At 45.5% G+C, this 15716-nt stretch overlaps 1 protein-coding gene across 1 annotated transcript in view; it reads right to left on the bottom strand.

Moving 5' to 3' along the window:
• CDKAL1 (CDK5 regulatory subunit associated protein 1 like 1) overlaps window positions 1-15716 on the bottom strand; it is a 340204-nt gene that overhangs the window by 46186 nt on the left and 278302 nt on the right. The window lies entirely within an intron of this gene.

Raw genomic sequence — 15716 nt, 5'->3', positions numbered from 1 at the left:
CAGTTTCCTGCAGTGTCGATAACACAATTTCACTGAAATGCACAAAGAAAACAAGGATGGGAAAAACATGAATGATGCAGTAAAGAACTTTATAGTTTCTTCCAAGTTATCTCAAGTGCACAAAAAAGGAGGTTTGCCCTCCTGTTTGAGAAGCTCCGTTTTAATAATAATAATAATGATAATAATAGTGGTGTTTAAGTGCTTACTATTTGCCGAGCACTGTACTAAATGCTGGGGTATTTACAACATAATCAGGTTCCACATGGGGCTCACAGTCTAAGTAGGAAGGAGAACGGGTACTGACTCCACATTTTGCAGATGAGGGAACAGAGGCAGAGAGAAGTGACTTACCCAAGGTCACACGGCAGGCACATGGTGGAGCAGGATTAGAACCCAGGTCCTGAGCACTTTCCACTAGGCCATGCTGCTTAAAAAAAAATCACCTTCTTCCTAGTTGCTTCCTTTGTAAAGGAAAATCTGGATGGGATAGTTAACATGCAAACTGCCAGAAGGAAGAAGACTGCTTCAGATGGAAGAGGCCCCGAAGAAGAATCTGCATATTCACCCTAGCAAAGCTGTTTTTTAAGATCATTTCCTCCAGAACATTAAGAAAACCTGGAGGTAAATGTCCTAAGGGGGATCAGTAGCAAACAGCCCCTGAAAGAGAGAAGATATTCCAATTTTGTCTTCTGATGCTCTTTAAATCTTGTATTCGCCATTTATCTTGAATCCATTCCAGCGTTTAGTATAGTGCCTAGCACATAGCACTTAACAAATACCATTATTATTATTAAATTTGTTTCTAGCTGGCTCTTGGACTTCCAATGGTCCCTCTGAAAAGCTGTGTGACTGTGGGCAACACGCTGAGCCTCTCTGGTCTTTAGCTCAGAGACATTAGCTGCTAATAATAATAAATGATGATGGCATTTGGTAAGCGCTTACTATGTGCCAAGCACTGTTCTAAGCACTGGGGTAGATACAAGGTAATCAGGTTGGACGCAGTCCTTGTTCCATGTAGGACTCACCTTCTTAATCCCTTTTTATAGGTGAGGTAACTGAGGCACAGAGAAGTAAAGTGACTTGCCCAAGACACACAGCAGACAAGTGGCAGAGCCGGGAAAGAACGACGCCATCCCCATGCTAAGCCTCACAACTGGAACAGATTATAAATAACGAAATTCATCGCACTGTTCCACCCATCTTCAAATCTCTGTCCCAATCAATCAATTAATCAAGAGTATTAATTGAGCGTGAATGGGTAGACACAGTACCTGCCCTGGAGGAACTTTCAATCTATGATCTCCCACTCCTACCCTTATTATTTCAGCTTCTCCCTCCATGTTATAATAATAATAATAACAATAATAATAATAATGGCATTTGTTAAGTGCTTACTATGTGCAAAGCACTGTTCTAAGCACTGGGGAGGTTACAAGGTGATCAGGTTGTCCCATGGGGGGCTCACAGTCTTAATCCCCATTTTACAGACGAGGTAACTGAGGCTCAGAGAAGTTAAGTGACTTACCCCAGGTCACACAGCAGATGTGGCGGAGCTGGGATTCGAACCCATGACCTCTGACTCCAAAGCCCGGGCTCTTTCCACTGAGCCAAGCTGCTTCATGCTCCATCGCTCCACAATGTAATAATAATAATAATACTGGCATTTATTAAGTGCTTACTATATGCAAAGCACTGGTCTAAGCGCTGGGGAGGTTACAAGGTGATCAGGTTGTCCCATGGGGGGCTCACAGTCTTAATCCCCATTTTACAGATGAGGTAACTGAGGCACAGAAAAGTAATAATAATAATTATGGTTTTTGTTAAGCGCTTACTTTGCGCCAAGCACTGGTCTCAGCGTTGGGGCAGATACAAGGTAATCAGGTTGTCCCACGTGGGACTCGCCTTAATCCCCATTTTATAGATGAGGTAACTGAGGCACAGAGAAGTAATAATAATGAGGGGAAGGAGGTAAGGCGGGGGGATGGGGAGGGAGAGGAGGGGGAGAGGAAAGAGGGGGCTCAGTTTACTCAGTCTTGTGCATATATGTACATATCTATAATTCTATTTATTTCTATTTCTATTAATTCTATAATTCTATTTATTTATTCTGATGCCTGTTTACTTGTTTTGATGTGTACGTATTCTATTTATTTATACTGACGCCTGTTTATTTATTTTGATTTCTGTCTCCCTGCTTCTAGACTGTGAGCCCGCTGTTGGGTAGGGGCCGTCCGTCTCTAGGTGTTGCCAACTTGTACTTCCCAAATGTTTAGTACAGTGCTCTGCACACAGTAAGCGCTCAATAAATACGACTGAATGAATGAATGAATGAATTTGTCTGCTGTGGGACCTCAGGCAAGTCACTTCACTTCTCTGGGCCTCAGTTACCTCATCTGTAAAATGGGGATTAAGACTGTGAGCCCCATGTGGGACAGGGACTATGTCCAATACGTGCTTGTATCCACCCCAATCAATCAGTCAATCAATCAATCGTATTTATTGAGTGCTTACTGTGTGCAGAGCACTGTACTAAGCTCTTGGGAAGTCCAAGTTGGCAACATATAGAGACAGTCCCTACCCAACAGTGGGCTCACAGTCTAAAAGGGGGAGACAGAGAACAAAACCAAACATACTAACAAAATAAAATAAATAGAATAGATATGTACAAGTAAAATAAATAGAGTAATAAATATGTACAAACATATATACATATATACAGGTGCTGTGGGGAAGGGAAGGAGGTAAGATGGGGGGATGGAGAGGGGGATGAGGGGGAGAGGAAGGAAGGGGCTCAGTTTGGGAAGGCCTCCTGGAGGAGGTGAGCTCTCAGTAGGGCCTTGAAGGGAGGAAGAGAGCTAGCACCCCAGTGCTTAGTATAGTGCCTGGCACATAATAAACGCTTAACAAATAAAAAACAAAATTACTGACAATTTTTCTGTGTCTCAGTTTCTTCAACTGCAAAAAGCAGCATGGCTCAGTGGAAAGAGCCCGGGCTTCGGAGTCAGAGGTCATGGGTTCGAATCCCGGCTCTGCCACATGTCCGCTGTGTGACCTTGGGCAAGTCACTTCACTTCTCTGAGCCTCAGTTACCTCATCTGTAAAATGGGGATTAAGACTGTGAGCCCCATGTGGGACAACTTGATCACCTTGTATCCACCCCAGCACTTAGAACAGTGCTTTGCACATAGTAAGCGCTTAACAAATGCCATCAAAAAAAAAAAGGGAAGGCTCTGCAAATGGTAAGTGCTTATTAAATACAACTGAATGAATGAAGGCAATGCTTAGACTGTAAACCCTATGTGGGATAGGGCCTGTGTCTGATATTCATTCATTCATTCAATGGTATTTATTGAGCGCTTACTGTGTGCAGAGCACTGTACTAAGCGCTTGGGAAGTCCAAGTCGGCAACATATAGAGACGGCTCCTACCCAACAACGGGCTCCCAGTCTAGAAGGGGGAGACAGGCAACATAACAAAACATCATCATCATCATCAATCATATTTATTAAGTGCTTACTGTGTGCAGAGCACTGTACTAAGCGCTTGGGAAGTACAATTTGGCAACATAAACATGTAGACAGGTGTCAAAATCGTCAGGACAAATTGAATGACTGACTCGTATCTGCCCCAGTGCTCAGAACGGGGCTTGACATATTGTGAGCGCTTGCCAAATACCGTTAAAAACCAATCGATCGAAACAAAATAGCGTAACCTGCCGAGGGGACATGTGGAGATCCTAAATATGCTGGCAGGCGAAGATAAATGCTGCCCACAATCACCATACCAGGCTACCAAGCTGCTTCTCTCTTTGTGCAGCTGGGCGGGGACTCGGTGCCAAACGGAGGCTTGGGCTAAGTTCGGCGTTCCAGCCTGCTCTCAAGTCTCCGCGTAAATCCCAGGACCGTATGATCGGGATCCATGATTTCACACTCGATGCCTTCGTTATTCACGCCCCCTGCAAACGGTTTGGGTGAGGGGAGCAGTTCCTTCGAATGAAAGTCCTTCACGATGATGAAGTCATCGTTTTTTTTTTACTCAATTTATTTGTACACATCTATTCTATTTATTTTATTAGTATGTTTGGTTTTGTTCTCTGTCTCCCCCTTTTAGACTGTGAGCCCACTGTTGGGTAGGGACTGTCTCTATATGTTGCCAATTTGCACTTCCCAAGCGCTTAGTACAGTGCTCTGCACATAGTAAGCGCTCAATAAATACGATTGATGATGATGATGAAGTCGCTCACATGCGGTCCCGTTCCGAGACGGACTGCCCAGATGTGGAAAAGTGGAGTGTGGTCACTTCTCAAATCTAGGGAACGAGTGGAAAGACTCCCGTGGGCTTGGCAGTCAGATCTGGGTTCTGATCCCCCTTCAAAGCCCTACTGAAGGCTCACCTCCTCCAAGAGGCCTTCCCAGACTAAGCGCCCCTTCCTTTTCCTTCAATCAATCAATCAATCAATCGGATTTATTGAGCGCTTACTGTGTGCAGAGCACTGGACTAAGCGCTTGGGAAGTACACGTTGGCAACATATAGAGACAGTCCCTACCCAACAGTGGGCTCACAGACTAGAAGGGGGAGACAGAGAACAAAACCAAACATACTGACAAAATAAAATGAATAGATATGTACAAGTAAAATAAATAAATAAATAGAGTAATAAATATGTACAAAAATATATACATATATACAGGTGCTGTGGGGAAGGGAAGGAGGTAAGATGGGGGGGATGGAGGGGGGATGAGGGGGAGAGGAAGGAAGGGGCTCAGTCTGGGAAGGCCTCCTGGAGGAGGTGAGCTCTCAGTAGGGCCTTCAGCTTCCCCTACCTCTCGCGTCGCCCCGGCTTTCTCCCTTTCTTTTTTAATTTTTTTTGGATGGCATTTATTAAGCACTTACTATGTGCAAAGCACTGTTCTAAGTGCTGGGGAGGTTGCAAGGTGATCAGGTTGTCCCGACATCACCTCAGCAGTGCCTTGGGCAGCCCCTCAAAGCAGGGATCCACCAATCAGTCAATAATAGTTTCATCAAGAGCATTATTTATTTACATTAACGTCAGTCTCCCCTACTAGACTGTAAGCTCACTGCAGGCGGAGAAAGTACCTATCAACTCTGTTGCACTGTAATAATAATAATTATTATTATGGTATTTGTTAAGCTCTTACTATGTGCCAAGCACTGTTCTAAGCGCTGGGGTAGATACGAGCTAATCAGGTTATCCCACATGGGGCTCACAGTCTTAACCCCCATTTTACAGATGAGGTAACTGAGGCTCAAAGAAGTTAAGTGACTTGCCCAAGGGCACACAGCAGACAAGTGGCGGAGCCGGGATTAGAACCCATGCTCTCTTGCCACTAAGCCACACTCCTAAGTGCTTAGTACAGCGCTCCACACACATTAAGTGTTCAATTAATACCACTGATTGATTGACTGCCCGAAAGGTCCACGAAGGACCTGGAGATAAGCTCCTTTCGGGTGGAAATTCAATCATTTCATTCAATCGTATTTATTGAGCGCTTACTGTGTGCACAGCACTGTACTAAGCGCTTGGGAAGTACAGTAACCTCCTCACTAGAATGTCTACCCTTTGTGGGCGGGGAATTATGTTTCTAACTCTACTGAACTGTATTCTCCTCAGAGCATTTAGTATAGTGCTCTGCTCACAGTCTGCACTCAGTAATGATAATAATAATAATGGCATTTGCTTGGCACTTACTATGCGTCAAGCACTGTTCTAAGTGCTGGGGAGGACACAAGGTGATCAGGTTGTCCCATGTGGGGCTCACAGTCTTAATCCCCATTTTCCAGATGAGGTCACTGAGGCACTTAAGTGACTTGCACAAAGTCACGCAGCTGACAGTTGGTGGAGTGGGATTTGAACTCATGACCTCAGGCTCCCAAGCCCGGGCTCTTTCCACTGAGCCTCACTGCCGACTGAATGAATGAAAAGCTGAAACTACAAAACCCAGAGCACCCCAAACCTCATCTGTTCCATGCTTCGTCTCACCCTCACCCGCGGGAATTATCAAAGCACTTAGTACAGTGCTCTGCGCTGAGTGACTGAATGAACTATCAAAACAACCAAAAGTCGGGAAGTCCTTCCTCTGGCTCCCGAAAAGTGTGGAACTTAGCAACATTTTGATTTTTCCACAATGAATAGAGGCTTCTAATGAAATCCCTCTTTGGAAAAGAGCCCGATTTGCATTTTTTTGGTGATGTTTTCTCAGAACCAGTCTCTGAGGGTATAAGAACGGAGCGGCTCCCACAAGATAAACAGCCCGTACGTGGACAATGAGGTTTATTCCCTTCATTGTTTCTGGAATTTTTTCATGCTTAGCTACTTTTTTCAAAACTAAACCAAGTTATGGAAAAGAAAAACAAATTAAGAACAGCAGACCTCTTTCAATCTAAGATAATTCTGCCGGGGGGCAATGAAAGCTTGGTTCAACGTGCATTCAACTGAAATAACTCATAAGTGGAGTAATACCCTGGTGTGTCAACTACTATTAAAGAAAAATAGCTTCCTCAGCAATAACAGCTTGCATTCAAAATGGAATAATTATGGCCAGTTTGCTTTACCCATGAAATGAATAATTCTAAGTAGTTGATAATAAAGTTTCTCCCCATTAGGTATTTAAGTGTCGTGGTTTGTTCCTTTGCTCTCAAAGCACACACACCTGACATAAATTCCCGTTTTGTCTTCTGACAGTCCGTGGTAAAGGGTTGTGTCCCCCATCTCCCTCCCCCTGCCCCAAATCCAGGAATGATTCCTTGGATTCTATACGTCTCACAGCTCAATAGCTCACATTTCACATGAGAAGCAGCGTGGCTCAGTGGAAAGAGCCCGGGCTTTGGAGTCAGAAGTCATGGGTTCAAATCCCGGCTCTGCCAATTGTCAGCTGGGTGGCTTTGGGCAAGTCACTTCACTTCTCTGTGCCTCGGTTACCTCATCTGCAAAATGGGGATTAAGTCTGTGAGCCCCACATGGGACAACCTGATCACCTTGTAACCTCCCCAGCGCTTAGAACAGTGCTTTGCACATAGTCAGCACTTAATAAATGCCATCATTATTATTATCGTTATTATGTGGCAGGCACTGTTCTAAGCGCTGGGGAAGATACAAGATAATCGGGTTGGACACATTCTTTGTCCCACAGGGAGTGCACAGCGATTGAGGACGTAAATTCCTGTGTGGAATCCTTACCGCGTTTCCTTTTGGAAATAACATACATCATCATCATCAATCGTATTTATTGAGCGCTTACTATGTGCAGAGCACTGTACTAAGCGCTTGGGAAGTACAAATTGGCAACATATAGAGACAGTCCCTACCCAACAGTGGGCTCATAGTCTACATCACCATTATGTTCGAGATGGGCAGTCTTACACATGCACATTTTCCCCCCAATTTTACCGCTACTCTTCTTTGTGTAGATATGTCTAATTTCACCTCACTTTAACACTTCAGACCCAACGACTGAATCGGAATACTTTAAGCGTCCACCTTCCTTTCTGGTATGTCTACGGGGTACTAAATCGCCCGACGATCAGTACATGATGCTTCGACTTCTGCAGCACACACCGTTCATTTCCATTCTCCTCATTCTTCTAATAACGCAATCTGTGATGCGACGTAGTTTACATTAGCTGCGCAGAGAAGAGGAGGTAGGTACTCTGCAGGAATATACTGCGAGAACTGGAACAAGCAATTAAGAAAATTAAAACCTGCTTCATGAAGTTGCTGTTTTAATTTGCTACCTCCAGAAATTCGGTTTTGCAATTTTCTGCCAGGTAGCTTTCCGGTAGAAGGCTCATTCCTTCTAGGCTTCCCCCTACCAGGCACTGGAGGTTATTAATAACACGCCCCCGTCCCTAACGACTTGGAATTAAAATGCGACACGGCCGACTGTTCTATCTACCTTTAAGTGGTTGTCCTCAGTTTGAAAAGGACTCAGTTTTGCGACCCATTTCGGTTGCTCTGTGGCCTCTGCCTGAATCCCCAGAGGAATTTTCGCAGAGCGTAAAGGGGGAAGGGAGGAGAAGAAACACCCGGAGAGCGTGGAAACGGACCCACCCTCGATGCAGTAGAAACCACTGACCTAAATTTACTGCCAATATGCCCGAGAACGAGTTCATCTCTTTGCCTTCTTATTTTAACTGTCGGTCCCACAGAAACTCTGGGATGAAATAGACAAGGTGATGATTACGTACTTATAATTCGGACATCTCTGTGACCAAGATGAGATGAAGTATACTTATGTAGATGTGCAGATTTATCGCTGCCCACATGGGCGGATATGCCCTGCTCTCCCTTGCCTTAATTCTTCAATCCTTCTAAACAAAACGTAATGGTGGGAGGTGAGCCTAAGAAATCCAGGCGATAATGGGCCACGTATTAATATTGATGAATTTCTACATAAAGAACACGCATACATTATAGTCCGGTTTTATGAGCTGGATGAATAACTAATGTTACATTATGTAGGGATACATATTCAACAGCCGGGCCTCCACTTCCTTAGTTCGGGATATGATTAATGCAGCCTATCAGGAGCCAGATGGCGCGGAACCAGAACCATCAATCAGAGGGGAAAGACGACAGAGCGTTACCCACAACGAGCCGCTCGCAAGTGGACGTTCCCAAACCTGCGGCGGGCACACAAAGCTCCAAACGGAGCAGCCCCCCATCACCGAGGGTCCCAGTGGCCCGAGGGACCCAAACCCGACCTGTGAAAATCACGCGGTTGGCTAAAGGAGGGCAAGGCCAAGACTAAGGAGTTGCTAGGAGAGATGAACAACGGGCTTTGAAATTAGCTCAGCAAAGTGGGTCCGCGCGAGGCGGTGTCTGATTTAGGATGGGACCGTGCCATGTTTGGCTACGGCAGCTGTTATTTCATTTTATCTTTTTTAATGGCATTTGTTAAGCGCTCGCTGTGTGCCAGGCGCCATACTGACGGCTGAGGGTAGCCCTACTGAGAGTTCACCTCCTCCAGGAGGCCTTCCCAGACTGAGCCCCCTTTTTCTCCTCCTCCCCATCCCCCCCACCCTACCTCCTTCCCCTCCTCACAGCACCTGTATATATGTTTGTACAGATTTATCACTCTATTTTACTTGTACGTATTTACTAGTCTATTTATTTTGTTAATGATATGCATTTAGATTTAATTCTATTTGTTCAGATGACTTGACACCTGTCTCCATGTTTTGTTTTGTTGTCTGTCTCCCCGTTCTAGACTGTGAGCCCACTGTTGGGTAGGGACCGTCTCTCTATATGTTGCCAACTTGTACTTCCCAAGTGCTTAGTACAGTGCTGGGCACACGGTAAGCGCTCAATAAACACGATTGAATGAATACAAGATCATCGAGTTGGACACAGTCCCTGTCCCACATGGGGCTCGCAGTCTTAATCCCCATTTTACAGACGAGGTAACTGAGGTGCAGGGGACGTGAAGTGACTTGACCGAGGTCACACAGCAGAGAAGTGGCAGAGCAGGGATTAGAGTCCAGGTCCTTGGGACGTCCAGGCCCCTGCAATGGTCTTCCTGGTGTGTCCAACGGCATTCCATCTTTGGAAAAGGCTCTTCCACGCTCCCTAGGGTGGCTGACTCCCCAGCCCCCATGGCTGTTAGGCCCACCAAATTTGGGGTCAGTGCCACGGAAATGTCAAGGGGAACAGAAAGTGCAACAGGAGAGAGGAAGCAGCCCATTCCTTGGAATGCTTTCCTCCAAAATGACCTTCGAAACCAAAAGGAGTTTGCGAATTTCCGCACTTTGGCTCTTTCCATGTCCCTGGCACACCAGAGGTGTCTAGTTAATGAGAAACAAAATGGCAACAACGATTCATGGTGTAGGAGAAAGGGCCTTTTATAATAATAATGATGGCATTTGTTAAGCGCTTACTATGTGCAAAGCACTGTTCTAAGCGCTGATCTGAGAAGGGAAAACAGGTATTGAATACCCATTTTGCAGTTAGAGACAATGAAGCACAGAAAGGTTAAGTAAAAATAATAATAATGATGATCCTTTTACGAATGGAGCACGAGTTTACTGAGATTACTCAACCCTGCCCTGTTGGTTTTGCTTAATAAATAGACGCGGCAGGTGAAGGAGAAGAAAATCCCTAGAGATTCAAAACCCAGGAAGGTATCGAACACTGCATTCACTTTTAACTAATGTCAGTGAATCTACGCTTTGTCATTCATTCACTCATTCAATCGTATTTATTGAGCGCTTACTGTGTGCAGAGCACTGTAATAAGCACCTGGGAAGTACAAGTTGGCAACATATAGAGAGGTCCGTGTTCAACAACGGGCTCACAGTCTAGAAGGGGGAGACAGACAACAAAACAAAACATGTTTTGTCCTGTGCTCTGCACAAGTAGGTGCTCATTCGATCAATCAATCAATCAATCAGTGGTATTTATTGAGAGCTTTCTAGGTGCAGAGCACTGTACTAAGTGCTCAGTAGAATACAACAGAATTATTAGACCGCAGTTAGAGGTGACCCGCGCAGTACACTGCACTAAACGTGTGGGAAGGTTCATCAGAAGCACCATCCCACAGACTACATCACATGCCCATCTTCAAAGTGGGTTGGAAGCACTAATCAATGGCATTTATTGAGTGCTTACTATGTTTAGAGCACTGTGCTAGGCGCTTGGGAGAGTACAATAAAATAAGTCAACCGCTGAGTCCCTTCAAGGAAAAAGTCGATGGGACCGTAAATCCTAGAGGAGAAGCCTATTTACACTGTGTGTGTGTATCAGTACATCAGTTTTAGAATCAAATCCAACTCGGGCTTTTGGCTCCCGTTGAAAGGGGGGACGAACAAGCAGGTAATCGTTGCTCTAATTAGCAATTTTGCCATTTGGATACCAGAGTCACTTTGCTGGTGGCCTGGTTAATTGAACTATTGACTGTGACACCGCCACGGTTATTTTTTGTTTCGAAAGTGGCGGATCTCCTTGGCTGAAAATTGCCATATTGCTTTACGAACTATTTACTCGGAAAGCTCCTTAAATGACACAGTGCTAAGAATTATCATCATTAATCACGGGGAGAGGAGGCTTAGTCTACCTAGGGTGCAATGAGCTGTATTTGTAATGCGGTGGTGGATATACAGGATGCGGAGTACGCTGCACTAAGAAAAATCTCGGCAAGTAATGAAATGCTCTGAGAAACCAAGTAGGGGAGATTGTGGTGGATATCAGGGAACGACTTGGAAAGAGAAGCAGCATGGCTCAGTGGATAGAGCAAGGGCCTGAAACTCAGAAGGACCTGGGTTCTAATCCCGGTTCCGCCACTCGCCTGCTCTGTGACCTTGGTCAAGTCATTTCGCTTCTCTGTGCCTCAGTTCCCTCATCCGTCAAATGGGGGTTAAGACTGTGAGCCCCACGTGGGACAGGGACTGTGTCCAATCGGATTAACTTGTATCTACCCCAGCGCTTAGCACAGTGCCTGGCACATAGTTAGTGCTTAACCAAAACCATAGAAAAGAAAAAAAGAATCAAAGGAGACTTCCCCTCCCCACAGCACCTGTATATATGTTTGTACGAACTTATTACTCTATTTATTTATTTATGCATATTTACTCTATTTATTTTATTTTGTTAATATGTCTTGTTTTGTTGTCTGTCTCCCCCTTCTAGACTGTGAGCCCGCTGCTGGGTAGGGACCGTCTCTATATGTTGCCAACTTGTACTTCCCAAGCGCTTAGTACAGTGCTCTGCACACAGTAAGCGCTCAATAAATACAATTGAATGAATGAATGAATGAGACCTCTCCCCTGGTGACACCCTCAAGGGAACCAGAAGGAAAGGAAATGGCAAACGGCTTCCCGGTGAAGAAGGAAATGTGATTTTCCACACACCAATCATCTCCCGACACTCACCTTAGATCCATGGTGAACATCCTCCGGAGAGGAAAATTCTCTTTCAAGCACTTAGCAACCAAGATAACCCCAGTGGCTTAATCACTTTAACCAAAAGTCTACAGCCGAGACGCTAATTACCAGCCCACAAAGCAGAAGTGAGGCTCGAGAATAAGGCTGCCTGGTCACCTTGGACAGCTGGCTTTGTGTCCAAGGCTCAGTTTCCCCCTGGGGTAGACACAAGCTAGCCAGGTTGGACACAGTCCCTGTTCCCCCATGGGGCTTACAGTCTTAATTGCCATTTTATAGATGAGGCAACTGAGGACCAGAGAAGCGAAGCGACTCGTCCAATGTCACACGGCAGACAACTGGCGGAGCCGGGATTAGAACCCAGGTCCTTCTGAATCCCAGGCCTGGGGTCCACCCTCTAGACCAGCGAAAAAGTACCTGTGGGCCCGTACTGACGACGGAGTTGATGGAGCCTTTCAATATGAGAAGGAGTTGAGAGTCGCTGTTGAAGCTGGAAGGCCGAGAAGCAGGGAGGAGGATCCTAGAGCTGGCAACTACATCCCCCCACTGGGTTTCCACCGGGGCACGGAGAGTAACCAGCGAACAGGAGGGTGAGGAGGGTGAGGTGGGCTCAGAGCAGGGCAAAATACATATTCCATCTTAACGGGCAGAACCGGGACTAGAATCGCAGAGCCCTGATTCCCAGGGCCGTGCTCCGGACAGCGGACACCCGGCAGGATTCAGCCCGACGGATTCCGCAAGGATTGCTTCCGGCTTGAATAGCAGGAGACTGTCCACTAGACCGCTAGTCGAGCCGAAATTTATTCATTCAATCATATTTTTTGAGCGCTTACTGTGTGCAGAGCACTGTACTAAGCGCTTGGGAAGTACACGTTGGGATCTTGGGCTGGGGAAGCAGCAGGGCGTGGTGGATAGAGCGCAGGCCTGAGAGCCAGAAGGTCATGGGTTCTAATCCCACCCCTTGTCTGCTGTATGGCCTTGGGCAGGTCACTTCACTTCTCTGAGCCTCAGTGACCTAATCTGTAAAGTGGGGATTGAGACTGTGAGCCCCTCTTGGGACAGGGACCGTGTTCAACCTGATTTGTTAGTATCCACTCCAGCGCACAGTACAGTGCCTGGCCCTTAGTAAGCACTTAACAAATACCACAATTTTATTAGTAGTAGTATTTACATTATTATTAATTATTAAACCCTCCACTTGCCCATCAATTGCACACAGCCTCCAAAGACAGCTGAACCCATCCTACCAATTCATCTGATCAGGGACTCTTGGCCCGTGGAAATCTGCTTCCCAACTTGTACTTCCCAAGCGCTTAGTACAGTGCTCTGCACACAGTAAGCGCTCAATAAATACTATTGATCGATTGATTGATTGCTTCCTTCCTGTAGCCTCCACAAACAGAAGACGAGCTGCTAACGCTTAGAAGCCGCTTAAAACAACAAGAGGGCTCAGATGGGGAGGACTGGGATAGGGAACGATTTTACATTCCCCTCTCTCTTCACCATACACACACGCAACACACAAAAGAAGGCCAGGAGGATAAATCTTGGAAGCTCCCAAAAATCACTCATCGGGCCATCCAGCTACTTAGAATAATTTATGAAAGGTCCTAAAACAGAGATCAAAAGGAAATATATATAGCATTTACATTCAATTCCTCCTGGCCTGATGACTAATTTGTAAAGGAGTGTAGCAACCCTCACAAGTGAAGCCAAAATCATTTGAGGCTACTTTGATATAATGCCACAGAGGATATGAACAGGAAGGCCAAATGAGTTGCAAATAGCTAAGCTCCACTAAGAGAGCTAATAAAAGAATAATGGAATTTCCTTTTCCTCTGAATAAAAGTGTTGAGAGCAGGAGTATTTGAGACAAGTGATAGAAGACCCGTAAGCTCATGAGAGTTGCTTCCCTTCCTTATATATTTGTGGGGATCTAGTGCTATAATGAGAACACTGGTGATAATAATTATAATAATGACGGCATTTGTTTAAGCGCTTACTGTGTGTTCTAAGCACTAGGGTAATGTCCTAATGTCCCTGTCCCAGTCTTCAGCCTCATTTTACAAATGAGGGAACTGAGGCCCAGAGGAACAAGTGGCAGAGCTGGGATTAGAACCCAGTGCCTCCTGATGCCCAGGCCTGTACTCTAACCACCAGACCATGTTACTTCCCCCGTATTGAACTTCAACGTCTCCAGCAGTCTGTGGAGACATCGGTCTCCTCGGAAATCCCGTCGGTGGTGTTTCTCCAACCGTTTCACTGCTTATCCATCTCCACCAACTCAAACGTCAGCCTGGCCAGACACCAGAGAGGTCAACGGTTCCCTCTCCCAATCTCACAGTCCCTTGGAGCAGGATACTTCAAAGGGGCAGCAAAGTCTTGAGCAGATGGGCTTTCAAGATGAAAATGTTCAAGGGCACAGACCTATAGTCCTGATTACTTGAAAATTTCTTGCTCTGAAGACAACAGATCGTCATAACAGGGTGGAAACAAATCAATCGAACCCCTTCCATTTGTACGAAAGATGAGTTTAGATAAAAGACTGTATTCCCCTGCTACAACCCAGAACTCTCATTTCGCTTCTCTTACGCCAACCTGCTCACTGTACCTCCATCTCTTCTGTCTCTCTCCCGGCCCCTCACCCTTGTTCTTCCTCTGGCCTGGAATTCCCTCACCCTTTATTTCAGACGGACCGCCACTCTTTCCACATTCAAAGTCTTATTAAAATCACATCTCCTCCACGATGCCTTCCCCAGCTAAGTCCTCTACCAACTCTGTTATACTGTTCTCTCCCAGGTGCTTAGTACAGTACTCTAAACACAGTAAGTACTCAATAAATATGACCGATTGTTAGATGAACCCAAATATTTGAGCGTTGACTTTGCTGCTAGTTTTTTCTTAACCAGTCCCCACAAACAAACACTCGGGTATAATGAAGGCTGTATCTAGGGTAGCCTTTCCCTGGACCAATCTCTTGAGCAACTGAAATAACTATATCACACAACATTTGCTTCTACAGTCTCCAAACTACACATAGTGGGAAGCAGTGTGGCCTTGTGAAAAGAGCTCGGGCATGGGAATAAGAGGAACTGTTCTCATTTGGGCTCGGCCACTTAACTGCTGTTGGTTCTCAGGCAAATCACTTAACTTCTCTGGGCCTCAGGACCTCATCTTCAAAATGGAGAATCAGTATCTCATCTCCCACTTACTTAGATTGTGAATCCCAAGTGGGACCTGATTATCTTGTACTTACCCCAGCGCTTAGTGCTCGGCATATTCATTCAATCGTATTTATTGAGTGCTTACTGTGTGCAGAGCACTGTACTAAGCACTTGGGAAGTACAAGTCGGCAACATATAGAGACGGTCCCTACCCAACAACGGGCTCACAGTCTAGAATGGGGAGACAGACAACAAAACATATAGTAAGCCCTTATCAATTATTATTATTGTTAAGCACTGTTATTATCAAGTGCCAAGCACTGTTTTAAGCACTGGGGTAGATACAAGTTAATCAGGTTGGGCACACAAGGAGCTCACAGCCTTAACCTCCATTTTACAGACGAAGTAACCGAGGCCCAGAGCAGTGAAGTGACTTGCTCAAGGTCACACAGCAGAGCCAGGATTAGAACTCAGGTACTTCTGGCTCCCAGGCCTGTGCCCATCATTATTATTAGCATTATTATTATGGCAACCTTGTACAAGAATTGAAAATCTCCCATCGTTGGCCTTGGGTAGACATGCTATCTTTATGGTCATCATCATCAAATATCCTCGCAGGGCTAATGGACCGGATTCAATATTGGAGTTTGACTCCAAGTC

The sequence above is a fragment of the Tachyglossus aculeatus genome, chromosome X2 (assembly GCF_015852505.1).
Source record: "Tachyglossus aculeatus isolate mTacAcu1 chromosome X2, mTacAcu1.pri, whole genome shotgun sequence".
Lineage (NCBI taxonomy): Eukaryota > Metazoa > Chordata > Mammalia > Monotremata > Tachyglossidae > Tachyglossus > Tachyglossus aculeatus.
Note: the sequence above shows the minus strand (reverse complement) of the source record. Positions and strands in the feature narration are given on the sequence as shown.